The sequence below is a fragment of the Balaenoptera musculus genome, chromosome 15 (assembly GCF_009873245.2).
Source record: "Balaenoptera musculus isolate JJ_BM4_2016_0621 chromosome 15, mBalMus1.pri.v3, whole genome shotgun sequence".
Classification (NCBI taxonomy): domain Eukaryota; kingdom Metazoa; phylum Chordata; class Mammalia; order Artiodactyla; family Balaenopteridae; genus Balaenoptera; species Balaenoptera musculus.
In genome coordinates this window covers 74653659-74673529 of record NC_045799.1, presented here as the reverse complement: position 1 = coordinate 74673529, position 19871 = coordinate 74653659, and the positions used below count along the sequence as shown (strand labels likewise).

The following is a 19871-nucleotide window of genomic DNA, read 5'->3' as shown; positions in this document are numbered from 1 at the left end:
ATCAAAACTCCTTTGAAGTCCTTGGAGATGGAGGCCTAGTGTGAAAGTGGTGGTAGGGGGGTTGCTTTGGCTAATTGTACCTCTGTGTTGGATCCCAGCCTACAAAATCACTGCAGGGAGAAACCCGCACAAGCCGATGACATCAAAGAAAGGCAGCCAGTGTGCATGCTTACGGCCAAGGAGGCTTATCTTCTGAGCAACTGAAAGATTAGGAGCAGGCTGAACCCCTTGCTGTCGGTGTGATCAGTAGAAGATTACCCCGTGCTCCCCGGTCAGGAGAGGGTGAGGAAGAGGCAGGACAGTGTCATGGGTCCTGCTGCAAACCTGATTATCTTCAGGAGCTCCAATGAGCTCACGTTTCATCGGCCCAGGGGTTGAAGTCCCCCTGACCCTTCTGAACCAGCTGATTGTTACCAGTGAAGTGTTTGAGTGGGTCTGGACCCAGCATTACACCCATCAGGGCACCACCATCTCCTGGGCCTCCAAATTTTGAGGACTGATGGGTCATTTGCTAGATTTTTCACATCCTTATTTTAAAACTTACATTGAGAGTCTTCTTGGGAGAAGGAGGTTCTTTCAGTTCCCTGAAGCCTCTAAGTCAGCCGGCAAAGTCATGGCTCACAGTGGCCTTCTCTGCAGCCTCTCTGTGTGCCCCTGCAGACCTCTGGCTTCAGAAGTACTTCCAAACCCTCTGCAGGGAATCCTGACTCCTACTTCCCCCCTCTGTTTGCTGGCTAAATCCCTCTCGTCCCCTAGGTGTCCCCTATGTGTCACTTCCTGGGAGATTCCTTTGCTGACATCGTAAGACCCCTGCTCTGTGCTACCTCAGCTCCCTGTATCCTCCTGTAGCACATCGCACATGAGATCGCTGTGCCTTGCATAGCTGGACTCCCAGTCCTGGGCAGGACTTGGTTTCACAGGGCCTGGCTGGTAGCCAGCCCTCTGTGAGTCTCACCCTATTACCGAACACAGGTTCGTGTGCCCGACACACAGTGAGGCCAAACAAACCGAAATGTCAGGGTTTGGAGCAGAGAAAGGTTTATTGCAGGGCCATTCAAGGAGACAGGTGGCTCATGCTAAAAAAACCCCCAAACTCCTTGAAGGATTTCAGCAAAGCCCTTCTAAAGGCCGTGATTCGTTGTTGCAAACTTCTCGGCGTCAGAATCCTTTGTTCTTGTGGTTGTCCATGTAGGCCAGGTCAGGATGTTCCTCTAAACCTCCAAGACAAATGTTATTCTGTTCTGCAACCCTTTATCATGACATGAATGGAAAAGTGTTATACCCTTAAAGGTCAGAGCCTTGAAAATAGGCTATCCTGTATATCAGGCTAAAGGCAACATTCTTTTACGAAAGGTGAAGAGCCAGCATGAGTAAGCACAGGCAACAGAGCACAAAGGTTAAAGTAAAAGGAACAGATCTAATATGGAGTCAGATTTGTTCTTCCCTGTTACAGCCCAGCCAGGGAGTAAATGATGAAGCTGAATAGGGCTGGGAAAGGGCTAGCAGGGGCAAGCAACGAAGTGACCAGAGGCGGTGCAGAGCAGAGCTAGCAGACCCAGAGAAGAAAGCAAACAGTAGGTGCTGGACTGAATTGGGGTGAGGACTCACTACCAGTGGGGCTCCTTTCCCCGAGGAAATCTCAGCAGACCCAGCCCAAGAGGAAGAAATGGAAGAACAGGTCAGTCTCAACCAGAACACAAGCTCTGTGAGAATGGGGGTCTCCAGTAGATGTCTTAGTGTGGGTTCCCCCAGAACAGCCCCTGAAACTAAGATTTGAGTGCATTAGTTTATTTGGGAGGTAAAGTGCATCATTAGAGGAGTGGGGAAGTAGGATAAGGAAGGGAAGGCAAAGCCAGAGTAAAACCCACCCCTCAAGAGTTGACCTGCTCAAGGGTGAGGGAGCTGGGGTATTTATATACACCTTTAGCATCAGATGCTTTCACATCAGAACCTCCTGGAACCCTGACCTGGAGGAAGTTCTAAATCAAGAGGTCTGGGGTGGGTCTGAGAATTTGCATTTCTCACAAGCTCTCCGGTAATGCTGCTGGTGTAGGGACCACACTTTGAGACCCACTGGGTTAAGTACCATTTCAGTGGTTCACACTTCAGGTCTAAATGAAGATGTTTAATGGGTGAGAAAAAGTAGGGAAGAGGTATTTGTTTCAGTCTGATCTTAAAGTTAATTCCCATTCATCCTCCCCTGTCCCCCGAGATACCTGGGGAACCCAGAGTGGACTACATTAATATTGTTTCCCTGTTTTCTTTCCCCAGCTCTAGCCTCTATATTTCCTCCAGGCTAGAAGTGCCTTCTCTTTAACTGGAAGAGGAAGTTAACATTTTTTTTCTTTGTGACTAGTATTAACAAATTTTGTATATGTTCTATACACACTTGAAAAGACCCCCCTACTCTATAATCATGAAATTGAATTCCTGCCAGACATCAACTTTGTGTGTTTAGCTAGACTATGAGTTTATTTTTGTAAGGTTTTTTGATAATGGTGTTTTAACATCTCCTCCTACAATGACTACTCCTTCCTGTGTTCCTAATAATGTTTGATTTCTGTATCTTGTTGTCAGTTTCTTTGGCAACTGTAGATTTGTATCTAAATGGCTTCACTATTAGCGGTGGTTGTTACCATTATGTAATGCTCCCTTTATCTTAAAAGCATACTTTTTTCCCCCTGCCTTGAATTTAGTTTGTCTAACATTAATATTGTTATCCCTGCTTACCTTCTGTTTGAATTTGATTAAAACATTTTTTTCCAGCCTTACCAACTTTTTTTCTGATCTTAAAAGTAATGCACGCTCTTTGTAGGAACACTTGAATTTATCAAAAAGCACATATAATTGGACAAAAACAAATACTGAAGAGACTAACCAGAAGCAACTGCTCATTTGCCTGTGTTCTCACCCTCTTTTTTTCAATGCATGTTTTACGTTAAGATCCTATAGCAAAAACAAGTTAATGTTATTCTTTTTTCTCCTCTGAACTGTGAAGCATAATATCTCCCTTTTTATTAAGAAAAAGTTCTGCAACCATCATTTTAATGAGGGTAGAATGGTCCATTCTCAGGCTAGTCAAGAATGGCTCAGGTGGAAACTGCAGCCCTCCACTTCCATGATATCACATACATTCAAGAAAAAAGAGGCTTTTCAGAGGGCAGACAGCAGAAGCAAGAAGAACTACAATCCTGCAGCCTGTGGAATGAAAACCACGTTCACAGAAAGATAGACAAAATGAAAAGACAGAAGACTATGTACCCAGATGAAGGAACAAGATAAAACCCCAGAAAAACAACTAAATGAGATGGAGATAGGCAACCTTCCAGAAAAAGAATTCAGAATAATAATAGTGAAGATGATCCAGGACCTTGGAAAATGAATGGAGGCAAAGATCGAGAAGATGCAAGAAATGTTTAACAAAGACCTAGAAAAATTAAAGAACAAACAAACAGAGATGACCAATACAATAACTTAAATGAAAAATACACTAGAAGGAATCAGTTAGCAGAATAACTGAGGCAGAAGAGTGGATAAGTGACCTGGAAGACAGAATAGTGGAAATCACTGCCACGGAACAGAATAAAGAAAAAAGAATGAAAAGAAATGCAGACAGCCTAAGAAACCTCTGGGACAACATTAAGCGCACCAACGTTTGCATTAATAGGGGTCCCAGAAGAAGAGAGAGGGAAAGGACCTGAGAAAATATTTGAAGAGATTATAGTGGAACACTTCCCTAACATGGGAAAAGAAATAGCCGTCCAAGTCCAGGAAGCACAGAGAGTCCCAGGCAGGATAAACCCAAGGAGAAACACACCGAGACACATAGTAATCAAATTGACAACAATTAAAGACAAAGAAAAATTATTAAAAGCAACAAGGGAAAAATGACAAATAACATGCAAGGGAACTCCCATAAGGTTAACAGCTGATTTCTCAGCGGAAGCTCTACAAGCCATAAGGGAGTGGCATGATATATTTAAAGTGATGAAAGGGAAGAACCTACAGCCAAGATTACTCTACCTGGTAAAGATCTTAATTCAGATTCAACAGAGAAATCAAATGCTTTACAGACAAGCAAAAGCTAAGAGAATTCAGCACCACCAAACCAGCTCTACAACAAATGCTAAAGGAACTTCTCTAAATGGGAAACACAAGAGAAGAAAAGGACCTACAAAAACACCCAAAACAATTAAGAAAGTGGTAATAGGAACATACATATTGATAACTACCTTAAATGTGAATGGATTAAATGCTCCAGCCAAAAGACACAGGCTCGCTGAATTGATACAAAAACAAGACCCATATATATGCTGTCTACAAGAGACCCACTTCAGACCTAGGGACACATACAGACTGAAAGTGAGGGGATGGAAAAAGATATTCCATGCAAGTGGAAATCAAAAGAAAGCTGGAGTAACAATACTCATATCAGATAAAATTGACTTTAAAATAAAGAATGTTACAAGAGACAAGGAAGGACACTACATAATGATCAAGGGATCAATCCAAGAAGATAAAACAATTATAAATATATATGCACCCAACATAGGGGCACCTCAATACATAAGGCAAATGCTAACAGCTATAAAACAGGAATTTGGCAGTAACACAATAATAGTGGGGGACTTTAACACCTCACTTACACCAATGGACAGATCATCCCGACAGAAAATTAATAAGGCAACACAAGCTTTAAATGACACAATAGGCCAGATAGATTTAATTGATATTTATAGGACATTCCATCCCAAAACAGCAGATTACACTTTCTTCTCAAGTGCACATGGAACATGCTCCAGGATAGATCACATCCTGGGTCACAAATCAAGCCTTGGTAAATTTAAGAAAATTGAAATCATATCAAGCATCTTTTCTGACCACAACACTGTGAGATTAGAAATCAATTACAGGAAATAAAACCATAAAAAACACAAACATGTGGAGGCAAAACAATACATTCCTAAATAACCAAGAGATCACTGAAGAAATCAAAGAGGAAATCAAAAAATACCTAGAGACAAATGACAATGAAAACATGACGATCCAAAACCTACGGGATGCAGCAAAAGCAGTTCTAAGAGGGAAGTTTATAGCAATACAAGCCTATCACAAGAAACAAGAAAAATCTCAAATAAACAATCTAACCTTACACCTAAAGGAACTAGAGAAAGAAGAACAAACAAAACCCAAAGTTAGTAGAAGGAAAGAAGTCATAAAGATCAGAGCAGAAATAAATGAAATAGAAACAAAGAAAACAATAGCAAAGATCAATAAAACTAAAAGCTGGTTCTTTGAGAAGATAAACAAAATTGATAAACCATTAGCCAGACTCATCAAAAAGAGGGAGAGGACACAAATCAATAAAATTAGAAATGAAAAAGGAGAAGTTACGACACCTCAGAAATACAAAGCAACATAAGAGACTACTACAAGCAACTCTATGCCAATAAAATGGACAACCTGGAAGAAATGGACAAATTCTTAGAAAGGTAATAACCTTCCAAGACTGAACCAGGAAGAAACAGAAAATATGAACAGACCAATCACAAGTAATGAAATTGAAACTGATTAAAAATCTTCCAACAAACAAAAGTCCAGGACCAGATGGCTTCACAGGTGAATTCTATCAAACCTTTAGAGAAGAGCTAACACCCATCCTTCTCAAACTCTAACAAAAAACTACAGGGGAAGGAACATTCCCAAACTCATTCTACGAGGCCACCATCACCCTGATACCAAAACCAGACAAAGATACTACAAAAAAAGAAAATTACAGACCAATATCACTGATGAATATAGATGCCAAATTCCTCAACAAACTACTAGCAAACAGAATCCAAGAATACATTAAAAGGATCATACACCATGATCAAGTGGGATTTATCCCAGGGATGCAAGGATTCTTCAATGTATGCAAATCAATCAATGTGATACACCATATTAACAAATTGAAGGAGAAAAAGCATATGATCATCTCAATAGATGCAGAAAAAGCTTTTGACAAAATTCAACATCTATTTATAATAAAAACTCTCTAGAAAGTGGGCATAGAGGGAACCTACCTCAACATAATAAAGGCCATATACAACAAACCCACAGCAAACATCATAGTCAATGGTGAAAAACTGAAAGCATTTCCTCTAAGATCAGGAACAAGACAAGGATGTACACTCTCACCACTATTATTCAACATAGTTTTGGAAGTTTTAGCCATGGCAATCAGAGAAGAAAAAGAAATAAAAGGAATCCAAATTGGAAAAGAAGAAATAAAACTGTCACTGTTTGTAGATGACATGATACTATACATAGAAAATCCTAAAGATGCCACCAGAAGACTACTAGAGCTAATCAGTAAAGTTGCAGTATACAAAATTAATGCACAGAAATCTCTTGCATTCCTATACACTAACACCAAAAGATCAGAAAGGGAAATTAAGGAAACAGTCTCATTCACCATTGCAACAAAAAGAATAAACTACCTAGGAATAAACCTACCTAAGGAGGTAAAAGACCTGTATGCAGAAAACTATAAGACACTGATGAAAGAAGTCAAAGAAGACACAAATAGATGAAGAGATATACCATGTTCTTGCATTGGAAGAATCAATATTGTGAAATGACTGTACTACCCAAAGCAATCTACAGATTCAATGCAATCCCTATCAAATTACCAATGGCATTTTTAACAGAACTAGACAAAAAAATCTTAAAATTTGTATCAAGACACAAAAGACCCCAAATAGCCAAAGCAATTTAAAGGAAAAAAACGAAGCTGGAGAAATCAGACTCCCTGACTTCAGACTATACTACAAAGCTACAGTAATCAAGACAATATGGTACTGGCACAAAAACAGAAATATAGATCAATGGAACAGGATAGAAAGCCCAGAGATAAACCCACACACCTATGGTCAACTAATCTATGACAAAGGAGGCAAGGATATACAATGGAGAAAAGACAGTCTCTTCAGTAAGTGATGCTGGGAAAACTGGACAGCTACATGTGAAAGAATAAAATTAGAACACTCCCTAACACCATACACACAAATAAACTCAAACTGGATTAACGACCTAAATATAAGACCGGACACTATAAAGCTGTTAGCGGAAAGCATAGGAAGAACACTCTTTGACATAAATGACAGCAGGATCTTTTTTGACCCACCTCCTAGAGTAATGGAAATAAAAACAAAAATAAACAAATGGGACCTAATGAAACTTAAAAGCTTTTTCACAGCAGAGGAAACTATAAACAGGATGAAAAGAAAACCCTCAGAAAGGGAGAAAATATTTGAAAACGAATCAACGGACAAAGGGTTAATCTCCAAAATATATAAACAGCTCATGCAGCTCAATATTAAAAAACAAACAACCCAATCCAACAATAGGCAGAAGACCTAAATAGACATTTCTCCAAAGAAGACACACAGATGGCCAACAGGCACATGAAAAGCTGCTCAACATCACTAATCATTAGAGAAATGCAAATCAAAACTATGATGAGGCATCACCTCACATCAGTTAGAATGAGGCATCACCTCACATCAGTTAGAATGGGCATCATTAGAAAATCTACAAATAACAAATGCTGGAGAGGGTGTGGAGAAAAGGGAACCCTCTTGCACTGTTGGTGGGAATGTAAATTGATACAGCCACTATGGAGAACAGTATGGAGGTTCCTTAAAAAACTAAAAATAGAATTACCATATGACCCAGCAATCCCACTACTGGGCATATACCCAGAGAAAACCATAATTCAAAAAGACACATGCACCCCAATGTTCACTGCAGCACTGTTTACAATAGCCAGGTCATGGAAGCAACCTAAATGCCCATCAACGTATGAATGGATAAAGAAGATGTGGTACATATATACAATGGAATATTACTCAGCCATAAAAAGGAATGAAATTGGGTCATTTGTAGAGACGTGGATGGATCTAGAGACTGTCATACAGAGTGAAGTAAGTCAGAAAGAGGAAAACAAATATCGTATGTTAACATATATATGTGGAACCTAGAAAAATGGTACAGGTGAACTGGTTTGCTGGGCAGAAATAGAGACACAGATGTAGAGAAGAAACGTATGGACACCAAGGGAGGAAAGCGTGGTCGGGGGGTGGTGGTGGGATGAACTGGGAGATTGGGATTGACATGTATACACTAATATGTATAAAATAGATAACTAATAAGAACCTGCTGTATAAAAAAAATTTTTTTTAAAAAGAAAAAAGAGGTATTTAAAGAACTTACAAAAAAAAAAAAGACTGGTTTGGGGAAAGTGTGAATAAAGCCAGGTAACTCTGGATCTGGGTACACAGGCAAGTCAGGGATTTTCCCTTTTAGTTTTTGCTTTTTCAAGTCGTTTGTTTCAGTCAGCTTGAATATTGACATTGGCCTAAATTAATCCCAAGTTAAGAGGCAATTCTTTGTACCTTTGTGCATTATTACACTGAAATCAGTCAGGCAAAATCACTGCTCACCACATCCAGCGGGCACTTTCCTTCTCCAATCCGGCCACATCTGACATTGCTGGCAGCTTCCTTCTTGGCATCTTTCTCCTCTGGAGGCCCTGGCACCACTGTCTTCTGATTGTCCTTCAGTCGTCCTTTTCCTTGGCTTTGTGCTTCAGTTGGGGTCACTCATGGTTCTCACCATCAGGATACACTGGGCAACCTCCTCCACTGTGCACATTCTGGGGACCTCCAAAGCCATCCCCCAAGCTCCACATCTGTGTGTCCTCTGTCTCCTAGTTGCCTACCCAGGGTCCCTCTGAGACCATAAACTCAGCCAGTCCAGTGACTAACTTACTGTTCTCCTTTCATATCCTCTTCGAATAGTGATGATTTTATTTCTTGCTTTCCAATCTGGATACCTTTTTTTTTTCTTGCTTAGTTTTCCCGACTCCTTTATTTCATTTAAAATTTTTTTTTTCCTTTTTTAAATAGAAGTATAGTCGATTTACAAGATTGTGTTAATTTCTTCTGTACAGCAAAGTGATTCAGTTGTACGTACATATACATTTTTAAAATATTCTTTTCCATTATGGTTTATCATAGGATACTGAATGTAGTTCTCTGTGCTATACAGTAGGACCTTGTTGTTTATCCATTCTGTTTATAACAGCTTCCATCTGCTAACCCCAACCTCCCACTCCATCCTCCCCCTAGCCCCTCCCCCTTGGCAACCACAAGTCTGTTCTCTATGTCCATGAGTCTGTTTCTGTTTCATAAATAGGTTCATTTGTCTGACTCCTTTATTAAAAAAAAAAAGTACTTACTAATAAATACTCGTTATCCTACCATGTCAAGAACAAGAAATTGACCTTTGTGCTTTCCTAAGAGTTGTAAAAGCCTCTTCTGGGGGAGACAGCTAAGTCATCAATGACCCCAGGGAAATACAGGGCTTACCCCAGTGAGGGCACCTGGCAGGGCTATCGTGTGAACCAGGTACTGGGTATAAGGCAAAAATCTGGACAGATGGAATGACGTGTCCTCTATTTTCTGGTTCTGACCTCATCAAGGCGTACTGCCTACGTTCAGGAGGAGGTCAGAGCATAAGGACGAAATGAATGACCTCAGCTGGTCCAAGCAGCAGGCGTGGAAAACCAGCACAAACCTAGTCAGCCTCTGGTCAGAACATCTAATTATAGGGAAGAATGGGGACCAGACTCATTCGGATGATCTACCCTCAGCTTTAAGTATGGTCAGGTTGCAGGAGAGATAGTATAGATAACCCTCAAAGTGTCTGCCTCAAGCCACACCGCTCCCATGTGGACGGTTGGCCATGGTGGATCTATCTCTCTTCCCCATCCTCCTGGAGATCTCCTTTGCCCCCCACCTGTGCTGGATCCCATGCCTCTCTCTTTCTTGGTTTACATACGATTTTGGTGAAACTCAACATCTAGAAGTTTCTTGAGAAATATTACAAGGAAGATAAAATCTTTTGAGATTATCCATGTCTGAAGAAAGCTTTTTCCTAATCTTCTGTGTGAATGATGGCCTGATTGAGTTAGATATCACCTTCTTTCAGAATATTGATGGGTTTGCTCCATTATCTTTCAGTGTTTTTTAGAAGAAACAAAGGAGTCCTGATTCCTGATCTTCTGCATGTTTCTTTCCTTTCTGGAAGCTTGAATCTTCATTTTGTTCGCAGAGTTTGGAAATTCATAATGATGAACCTGGTGTGGGTCATCCAGTGGCTTCAATCTGGAATCTAATGTCAGTTTTTGGAAAGTTTCTTGGAATATTTAATTGATAATGCCTCCCCATTTTTTCTCAGTTATCTCTTTCAGCATCTCCCACTGTATTCCATTATTAAACCTCCTAAATTGAACCCCCAATTTTCTTATCTTTTCTCTGCTTGCTTACCTTTCCTTATCTTTTTGCTCTGATATATTTGCTTTCTCAATTTTATCTCCCTTCCATTCTATTCAGTTTTTTATATCTGCTATCATGATTCTGCTTCCAGGTCCTCATTTTTATTCTCTGAAATTTCCTTTTTATAGCGTATTATTTGTATTTAATGGAAGCAATATGTTTTCTGATCCCTTGGAGGATATTAATAATGTCTTGTTTTGTTTTTCAGTTTTTTCCCTGTGTATTCTGTTTCCAGAAGGTGCTTTTTTTCTTTGTTATTTAGTTTCTATCTCCCACCTTGGAGGCTTTCTCGCCCCTCCTGCAAGCCTGTTGTCTGCTCATGATTACATCTTAAGAGGTGATTAGGCAGCCAGGGGCTGGGGGAGGGAAAATGGGGAGTTAGTGTTCAATGGATACAGAGTTTCAGTTGGGAAGATGACAAAGTTCTGGAGATGGATGATGGTAATGTGCTTGCACAACAATGTGATTGTACTTAGTATCACTGAACTGTAAAGTAAAATGGAATATTTCACATTGTTATATATATGTACACACACACACACACACACTCTGAGTGCTTGGACTTCCTGGGTTTGACAGCAGAGGGGTCGGACACATCTGTCGATCTGTGAATCCGCTTTCCAGCCTCCCCAGCTTCATGGTTGATGTCTTGTCTTGTGTCTTCTCTGCCCTTGGAAGGTTATGGGTTTATTTTGTTTTTTTTAAATCCCTTTATTGTAGTGTTCAGTGACTTTTGTCCAATTCACGAGTTATATTTATTATCTTATCCCAGAACTTCCATACTCATTTTTAAGAACTTTTAATAGGAATTGATAACTTGTTCTCCAGATATGTGTACTGTCCCATGAAAAGTATACGAAACTATCTCTTTCTCTGTATCCTCATCAATACCAATTCTTATTAATCTTTGTCATCTTTGCTGTTCTGACGAGTGAAAAATGGCATATCATTTTTAGATCTGCATTTTTTGAATATTAGTGATATTGAACACTTTTTCATACCTTTGACCATATTTCTTTTTTAGGGATTTGCCCATTAATGACACTCATTTTTTTTCTATTGGAATATTTATCTTATTGATTTATAAGAACTTGGTATAAATTTAAAAACTTTTTACATTCATTTCATAGATATTTCTCTCAATGTGAGCTTTCACTTTAATTTGTTTACAGTATTTTTAGACAATCATAAATTTTACATTTTTATATAGTCAAATCCATCAGTCTTTTCCTTTAGTAACATCCTAAGAAAGTTATTCATGATCCCTAGAAGGTACAAATATTCATGCATATTTTCTTATAGGTAAATATTTCTTTTCAAAATAAATTCCAACAGATTACATATTTTTATATCAGGTGTGAGAAAGTTTTAACCTAGAGACCCTTGTCTCAAAGTATGGTTATCTCAATGTATTTAATAATTCATCCTCACCACTTATTTGAAATATCCTGTTTTCGTATGCTAAAATATTTTACATTTGGAAACATTGAGGCTGAATCACATGAGGACTGATGGGTTATGAAGGAGGGTAAAGAGGAGGGAGGGGTCCAAGAGGACTCCCAGGGTCCCGGCTCCGGTGACAGGGCAGGGTGGTGCCATCCACTAAGATAAGGAGTACGGTAGGAGTAGGTTTGGGAGAGGGATTGAGTTCACCTTTTGGATATGTCAAGTCCAGATTCCCGTGGAATTTTGCTGTGCCTTCCAAACTGAGGGGTAACTTTAGCCATCAAGTTGAAATAATATTAGAAGCTTCTTCATTTCCACTATTACAATCTTTAATACATAAGATTATATATATAATACGTGTCTTGTCAATAGTTTTTAACTACTTTTGAAAAAACTTTCTTCCTCTTTTCTTTAAGCAATAGTATGTGGAGGTCTTGGCCAAGTCACCTACCTTTTCTGAGCTTGAGTAAATTGGGGATGATAGTGGCTTTTATGCAGGGTTTAAATTACAAGCTTTTTTTTTTTTTTTTTTTTAATTTATTTATTTATTTATTTTTGGCTGTGTTGGGTCTTCGTTTCTGTGCGAGGGCTTTCTCCAGTTGCGGCAAGTGGGGGCCACTCTTCATCGCGGTGCGCAGGCCTCTCACTATCGCGGCCTCTCTTATTGCGGGGCACAGGCTCCAGACGCGCAGGCTCAGTAGTTGTGGCTCACGGGCTTAGTTGCTCCGGGGCATGTGGGATCTTCCCAGACCAGGGCTCGAACCCGTGTCCCCTGCATTGGCAGGCAGACTCTCAACCACTGCGCCACCAGGGAAGCCCGAAATTACAAGCTTTTGAGGTAATACTTGTAAAGCACGTAGCACAAGTCCTGGCAGTATAACAAAGGGCGTAACTGTTGAGTGCACTTGTGGTGTTATTTGATTTGCCAGCTCCAGCTTATTCCTCAACATTCTACTTCTGTGTCACTGCCTCTGGGAAGCCCTCCTGGATTTCCCAGATGTGGCTGGGTTGGGGGCTCTGCTCCCAGGCATCAGTGGGTACTTTGGCACAACACTTATTAGCTCGCTGAATTGCCTCTGTGCACTTGCCCATCTCTAAACTATAAGACCCTTGAGAGCAAGAACCATAGTTCCTTCTGTGCTACGTTCCCAGCGCCTTGCACACCAAGTTATAGGGATCGCTGAATACGTTCCTTTAAACTGCATGTGTGCAAAATGTTTTTTTCTACTTCCACTGGCATCATCTTGGGAGTTTTTGTATTTGGCATTGTTGTACATATCTTGGCTTCAATGCTGTAGTTGTTTTGATTTAGGTCCCCCAAACCACCTATCTCCAATCATCATGATTTGCATCTCTCGGTGCTCTTGGTGGCTGTAGACCTTGTCACTAATATTTCCCCGTGGAGCAAACACATCTGATCAAGCTCTTCTCTTGGTTGGTGTGTTCAACGGTTGAAAGAAGGATGGCTCAAGTTAGAACTTTTTTCAGTGGAAGGTTCAACCCTCTGGGCTTTCAAAAGGGATTTTGGAGAAGGCATACTGACATTGTTTGCTTTTCTTCTTGGTTTATAATTGCAGAGATAGGAGAGGTCTTGTGTTTCGGGAAGATAACACTTTTCCTGTGTTGTCGAGGCTCTGAGTAAAGTAGCCAAGAGACACCTTGTTATCACACAGCTCCACGCTGGGCCAGGCTTCCTTACTGGAACAGCATCTGCCTCTCCCCCGCTTGTAAAGAGCCTTCCTGATTGGAAATAATATTTGTTTTTGTCCCCAAACAGATCACTGCAATGTGACGGCATTTGCTCTGTGGGTCTGTAATCGCAATTAGGTTGTGCATTTACATTCCTCCCTGTGTATTTTAGGCCATGGGGAGGAGAGGAGAAGAAGGAGTGTGTATATTTTTACACAAGAGATAGTGTGAGAACCCTGGCTAAAGCTTCGTATGCTAACCGGCTTAAAAAAAGTGATGACAACAAAAAACCTTGTTATTTTGAAATAATTCTAGATTCATAAGAAGTTACACAAATGTACAAGGGGTCTTATGTGCCCTTCACTTAGTTTCCCCTGCCGGTAACATCTTGCTAAACTCTAGTGCATTAATCACAACCTATAAATTGACTCTGGTGCAATCCACAAATTGTATGATCAGAACTTATTCTGATTTCACCAGTTTAACGTGTGTGTATGTGTGTGTGTGTGTGTGTGTGTTGGTGTTTCTATACAATTTCATCACAGGTGAGATTCCCCACAGTTCAGATACAGAACTGCCCCATCACCGCAAAGCTCCCCCATGCTGTCCCTTTATTACCACCCAACTCCCCGTCCCTAACCCCTAACAACCACTAGTCTGTTCATCCTCTCTATAATTTTGTTATTTCAAGAATGTTCTGTAAATTGAAGAATAACCTTTGTGATTGGCTTTTTCCTTCTGCACAGTGTTCCATGGTGTGGGTTTACCAAGTTTGTTTAACCCTTCACCTGTTGAAGGACATTTGGGTTGTTTCAGTTTGGGGTTTTTACAGATAACGGTGCTATGAACATTGGTGTACATGTTGGTGTGAAAATAAATTTTCATTTCCTTGGGATAAATGCCCAAGAGCCCCATTACTTGAGTTATGGCAGACACATGTTCAAGCAAACTTCTTTGGTCATTTATTCCATTTATGTGACACCCTCTCTTTAAAAATCTGATTGATTTTTTTATCTTCCAGCCCAGCCTCCAGTGGAGGAAAAGTTTCTGTGTTAGTCTTGGTGACCTTGACTATGATACTAAGGGGAATGGGTTGCATTCCTGCAGAATCAGGAGTAATCCAAAAAGTGTGTTGAAAGTGTTGCCCTGGGATCAGATTTTGAGCTCCCATTAGATAAAACCCAACAATATAAGGTCCTGGAGGGGCTGATACACCCCAAGGATGGGCATGAGGCTGAGCCAAGGGAAAGTGAGACCCAGGCACTCACACATTGCCAGGTTTCTCTGTACCGCATCTCCACTGTCTCTGAGCCCCTCTGTTCCCCTGTCGGCTTGGGAAGGCTGGCCACCTCCAGTTTTCCAGACCTTCTGGAAGGAAAGATGGCTGCAAAGATGGCCCAAAGTTGACACTGTAATTACAGCTTCAGCCATTGTAGGGAGACAGGACCACCTCTCCAGGGGAATCCCAGGGAAGGGAACTGGTGCTCTAGTTTGGGTCAGATACCCTTCGTTGGACCTGTCAACTGTGGCCAGGAGGGCAGGGTCATGCATAGAACTACCACCCACCAGTAACCGTGGAGGAAGTCTTCAGAAATGGAGGGGGCAGGATGGACAGGCCCAGCATGGACCCCAAATGTTGTAACAACATCCACGGGATTCACACTTGGAGTTCCCACAAGTTGGGGAAATAAATGAGGCCTTTGAGAAGGATGTGGCACCTGAGTTGGACCATGAGAGACGGTCAGAACTTGGACATGTGGATGGGAGGAAACAGCAGTGGGGCCAAGTAGGCAAACCCGGATCTCAAGGCACAGATGCCTGGGGCACAGAGAGGGAGGCATGCAATGGGATTTGACATGTAAGAATTGATGGGTGGATTGGAGTTTCAGAGAGAGAGTGTCCCAGTCAGAGATGGGGGATCTTGCTGGGCCACAGGATTGAGCAGGGACAGCTTGACCACGTCCTTTCACAATGCTGAGCAGCCGCAGAGCTGGAGGGATTAAAAAAAAAGGCTCCTTGAACAGCCTAGCCCAGGCTGGAGATCAGAGAAGCTGACAGATGAGACAGAGGGAGAGGGGGATCAAGAAAGCCCAGGGGTCGGTGGAAATATCGCCAGGAAGGCCAGACGTGGCCATTTTCACCTTTGTTCCTCAGAGAGTGGTGTTGGAGCTTTAATGTTATTTTCTTCGAAAAGTGAGGTGGATCCTTGAGTTGGCATTGCCAAGAGTACCTTTAGGTCACTTTAGCTGTGAGCTCTGGGCTGCTTGCCGGGCAGAGGCTCTGTGGCCTCAGGCTGTGCTGTAGGGTCTGGGAGGGCCTGTGCCCGTCACCAGCACGCAGTTTGGAACAAATCTTTTCCTTTCCTCTTACCCTTAGGGCAGGATGGCTGCCTTCCGAACCCTGAGGGCCAGGTCCTGCCCGGCCGCTGGCTTCCTTGTCTTACACATCAGATGTCTGGTCTCAAGGGGGCCTGCGAGCGAATGACCCCTGTAGGATGTCAAGAAACCCCGGATTGGGCAGCACAGATGCAGAGGGGCCCTGACACTCCCTTTCCCCTCCTGGGCACGACTCCAGGGTGCTAACGGAGCATGCATCTCATTGAGTCTTGACCACGCCCTTTGACACTGGGAGATGGTCATTGATATCCATTTTAAAAAAGAAGTTCAAGTTCAGAGAGGGAAGTGCTTTAATCCACGGCAGCACAGCCAGAATTTGCAGGAGCCGGGGCTCCAACTCAGCCATCCTCGTCCTGGAACCAGGACTCTGGGGCCTCCTCCCTGGGAACTGTCACCTCCCTCTGTGCTTTCCCGCTTCCTTCTGGTTTAAGACCCCCTCCCCCGCAACCCTCCTGTCCCCTTACCAGATTCATCTCATTGTTTCCCAAGACGTGTCCACTCTCCCTTCAGTATACAGCGACACACGCAATAAAAAATGAGTCATAATTTTAACCTCTATCGAGTGCTTCTGTGTGCCTGGCACTGAGCTGAGCGCTTTGCAGGCGTCCTCTTATTTAATACCCCAAACAGCCCTCTCAGGTAGGGACCATTATTATCCCTGTTAACCGTTTACCCTGACATCATGCAGCAGCTCACGATGAATGCTCCTGACCGGGTGTGTCACTGCCTCTCGGGTGCCCCCAGGCTCAGTGTAGGAGCACAGTGATACACAAATGCACGTGGCCCCAAGGTACCCTCCCTCCCAGAGACCCTTCTCGTTTCATTCTTTTTCCACCTCAGGACATCCCTGCTCTGTGCACCCCAGGAACCTAATCAGTGGGACTGTTTCGAGTCTTCAGTCCGAATGAGTGCCCCGTGTGTGACCGTCAGGCGCGGTGATAGTTTGGGATCCGCAGAGCTGCTGTTCAGCCAGCACGTCCCGGCGTGGCCCTCCAGCTCGCATCTGTTCTGACCGGTCATTGCCTGTCTTTGGCTGTTATATATCTTGATCGTCTCCCCCTGGGCTAGAAGAGACATGATAGGTTCTGCAAACCTCTTGGACCCTAATAAAAGCTGCTATTTATAGAACATTTCCGTGCTACCTAACACCTTCACCTGCACCATTTTTTGGTGAGCGTGCATAAGCATTTTTCTCTTTGCACAGGACCCATACTGCCTTTGACCTTGGAGAATTCAGGGCTCTGAATACAGAGGTCCCCAAAATACTGGAGAAGGGGAAACTGACCAGATGCTGTACTCTACTTATTCCATTCCCGGCTGCCAACTGCACTTAAAGAAAACTCCAAGAAGTGACCAAGCGCCGCGCTGTGACCCTGTCCTCTCCAGGGTTTCCTGTTTCCTGTGTGCCGTTTTGCTCCCCCCTGAGCCCCCTTAATGATGGTGACTTTGGCTATTTCAAGGAAGAGCATTGCTAGCTTCAGAGCGTTCAGAATCAATATCGCAGTAAATAAGAAACATAATGAAAGAAAAACACACTCCAGGATGCAGACAAATTTTATCGCTTAAATTCACATGTTATTATTAGAATCAGCTGCAAGTACTGGACTTTCAACTGCCTTTTGATGGGGTGAGATAGGGGAATGCTCTTAATTTGGGGGAACAATCTGGAGGCACCCCTAGAGGCATTACGGTGTTTTCCTGTTGGTTTGGGCTCCTTGTATTTATTTTTTTTTAAAGGTGAGATTTAAATGGAAGAAGCGGTGGAGAGGAATTTCTTAACAAAGGAGTTCAAAGCAGAGATGGCTTTCCTTTTCAAAGCCCCTCTCCTGAATGCACAACTCCGTGTGATATATTTAGTTTAACACCTTGGTATTTTGCACCTCACATCTTTTTTCTTGCTTCTTTTCGTCTTTTGCTTTCTTTTCTCCTTGCTTTGATCTCACTATGGAATCGCCTTTTAAAATGCTTTCATACACAGCAAAAGCATCCCTTTTTAATCTCCCCCATTCTTCCCAAAATTTCTGGCTCTCACCTCACCTCTTTTTCACTCCCGTAGTCAAGAAAATGCATTATTTAAGTCCACAAAGCTGAGCGATGCCCAGAGAATGAAACATACAGTATAGACGCCTTCTGGGTTATTTCGTCTTGGGTTTTTACACATTCGCCAGGTCCATGCAATGGAGCGGTGGGCGTGGCAACGGAGGGGAGGGGCGTGGCTCTTATGTCACTGCTGTCCCTTCAGAGTTTAGTGGGGTTGTCTGGAGGAGTTTGAAGTTCAGCTGGCTCTCCTAGCTACCCCCTCCCTTGGAGCCTCTCCGTCAGCCAGGGGGGCTTCTTCTCTGGAGAGGGCCAACCACTGTCAGTGGATGGCTGGCTGGAAAGGTGTGCCCAGAGCAGAAGCATGGGGGCTTCAGAGTCACAGAGAGAGCCAGTTCCCGGGCAAGCCTGAGTCAGGCCTCGACTTCCCACGTTCGAGGCTCAGTTCCGCACGAGCAGATGAACGACTTCAGTTTTCACGACCTCGCATCCGCAGGAGGGCAGGCACGCCGCTTATGAACTGTGTGACTTTCTGCCGAATGCTTACCCTCTCTGGGCCTCAGTTTCTTTCTCCATAAAATGGGGCTCATAATACCCCTTACCTCACAGAGTACTGACGAGGGTAGAAAGAGTTGCCAGAGGTAAAGCAGTTACAACAGAATATCCTTAATTAGGATTCAGTAAATGTGAAAGCAAAACTCGAGGAATGTTACGAGTTTGCAAGAGAGATCATTCTCGAGTTAAATACGAGAGGGGAACTCATCTGAGTAGTATTTTGGAGCATTTCATGATGAGCTGACATTTTTAGTCAGCTTGGCTAGCAATTTGGGGATATCAGTATTTTACTATAGATACAGACAAACATAGTATTTGAAATGTTCGAAAAGGAGTGATTGTCAGCCAAAAAGCAATTTTGCATCCAAGAAGCCCGCCTCACAGGGTGTACTCACCTTGAAGCTAAGGAAGCTCATGATTGGGGCCCCTCACTTGTGTGGAGGCGGCAGGGGGTAGGGAGCCTATCAGTGGTTCACAGGCCCGTGGGCTTTTGTAAAATTTACCAAAGAGAGATTTTTTTTTTTCTTTTTCTTAAAGGGGATCCTTCAGATTATATAAACTTCAGGTCCTTCAAAGCCCAGATTCATTTCTGGGACTTAACTAACTCCATCTGACAGATAGAAACCCACATATTGCATAAGGTGTCTCCCCCTTCCCTTTTTTAATTAAAAAAACATTAATTAAAAAAGTGCATTATTGATCTTTGGCCACTTTTACGCCTTTAGTTTTGGTTAGTTATTTCAGGCATGAAGGTATTCTCAGGCATACCTGAAAATCCAGGTGTTCTAAATCTATTTTTTGTTTTCTTTCGGTGGCATCATGGCTGATTCACATATTTTAAAAAAAAAAAAAATCTCAAAAAAAGGCACTGCAGAAATGTAGGGCGTCATGCCTAACGGCTGCGCTGAATCTGTGTGAAGGACCGTGTTTTTTCCCTCTGCTGACTTAAAGCCCCCAAGTATGGTGAGCTGGAAGTTTCCATCAGGGATGGGGAGAAAGGCTGGTGTCAGGGGGACACTGGGGGTGTGAACACAGACCCAAGGGTTGGATCCTCCCCTCTGAGAGGCTAGAACCCCCTTTAATGAGTCTGGAGGGGCTTTGCGAATAAGCTTCCAGTCAACCAAATTACCAGAATGGGGATCAGAAAAGCTAATGGGCAGGAGAACAAGGAATCAGACCTTCAGTAAGGCCTAGGGATTTAAATTCACACTCAAAAAAAAATACGTCACCCCCCGCCCCTTCAAAATCGACCAGGGCTTACAGATACAAAAGGCCACATCTTGTATGATTCTGTTTTTATGAAATATCCAGAAGAGGCAAATTCATAGAGATGGAAAGCAGATTAGTGGTCGCCAGGGGCTGCGGG

General features: G+C 42.5%; 1 protein-coding gene across 3 annotated transcripts in view; it reads left to right on the top strand.

The window, feature by feature from the left end:
• Positions 1–19871, top strand: part of GALNT17 (polypeptide N-acetylgalactosaminyltransferase 17) — a 472484-nt gene that overhangs the window by 215517 nt on the left and 237096 nt on the right. The gene's annotated exons all lie outside the window — the stretch shown is intronic.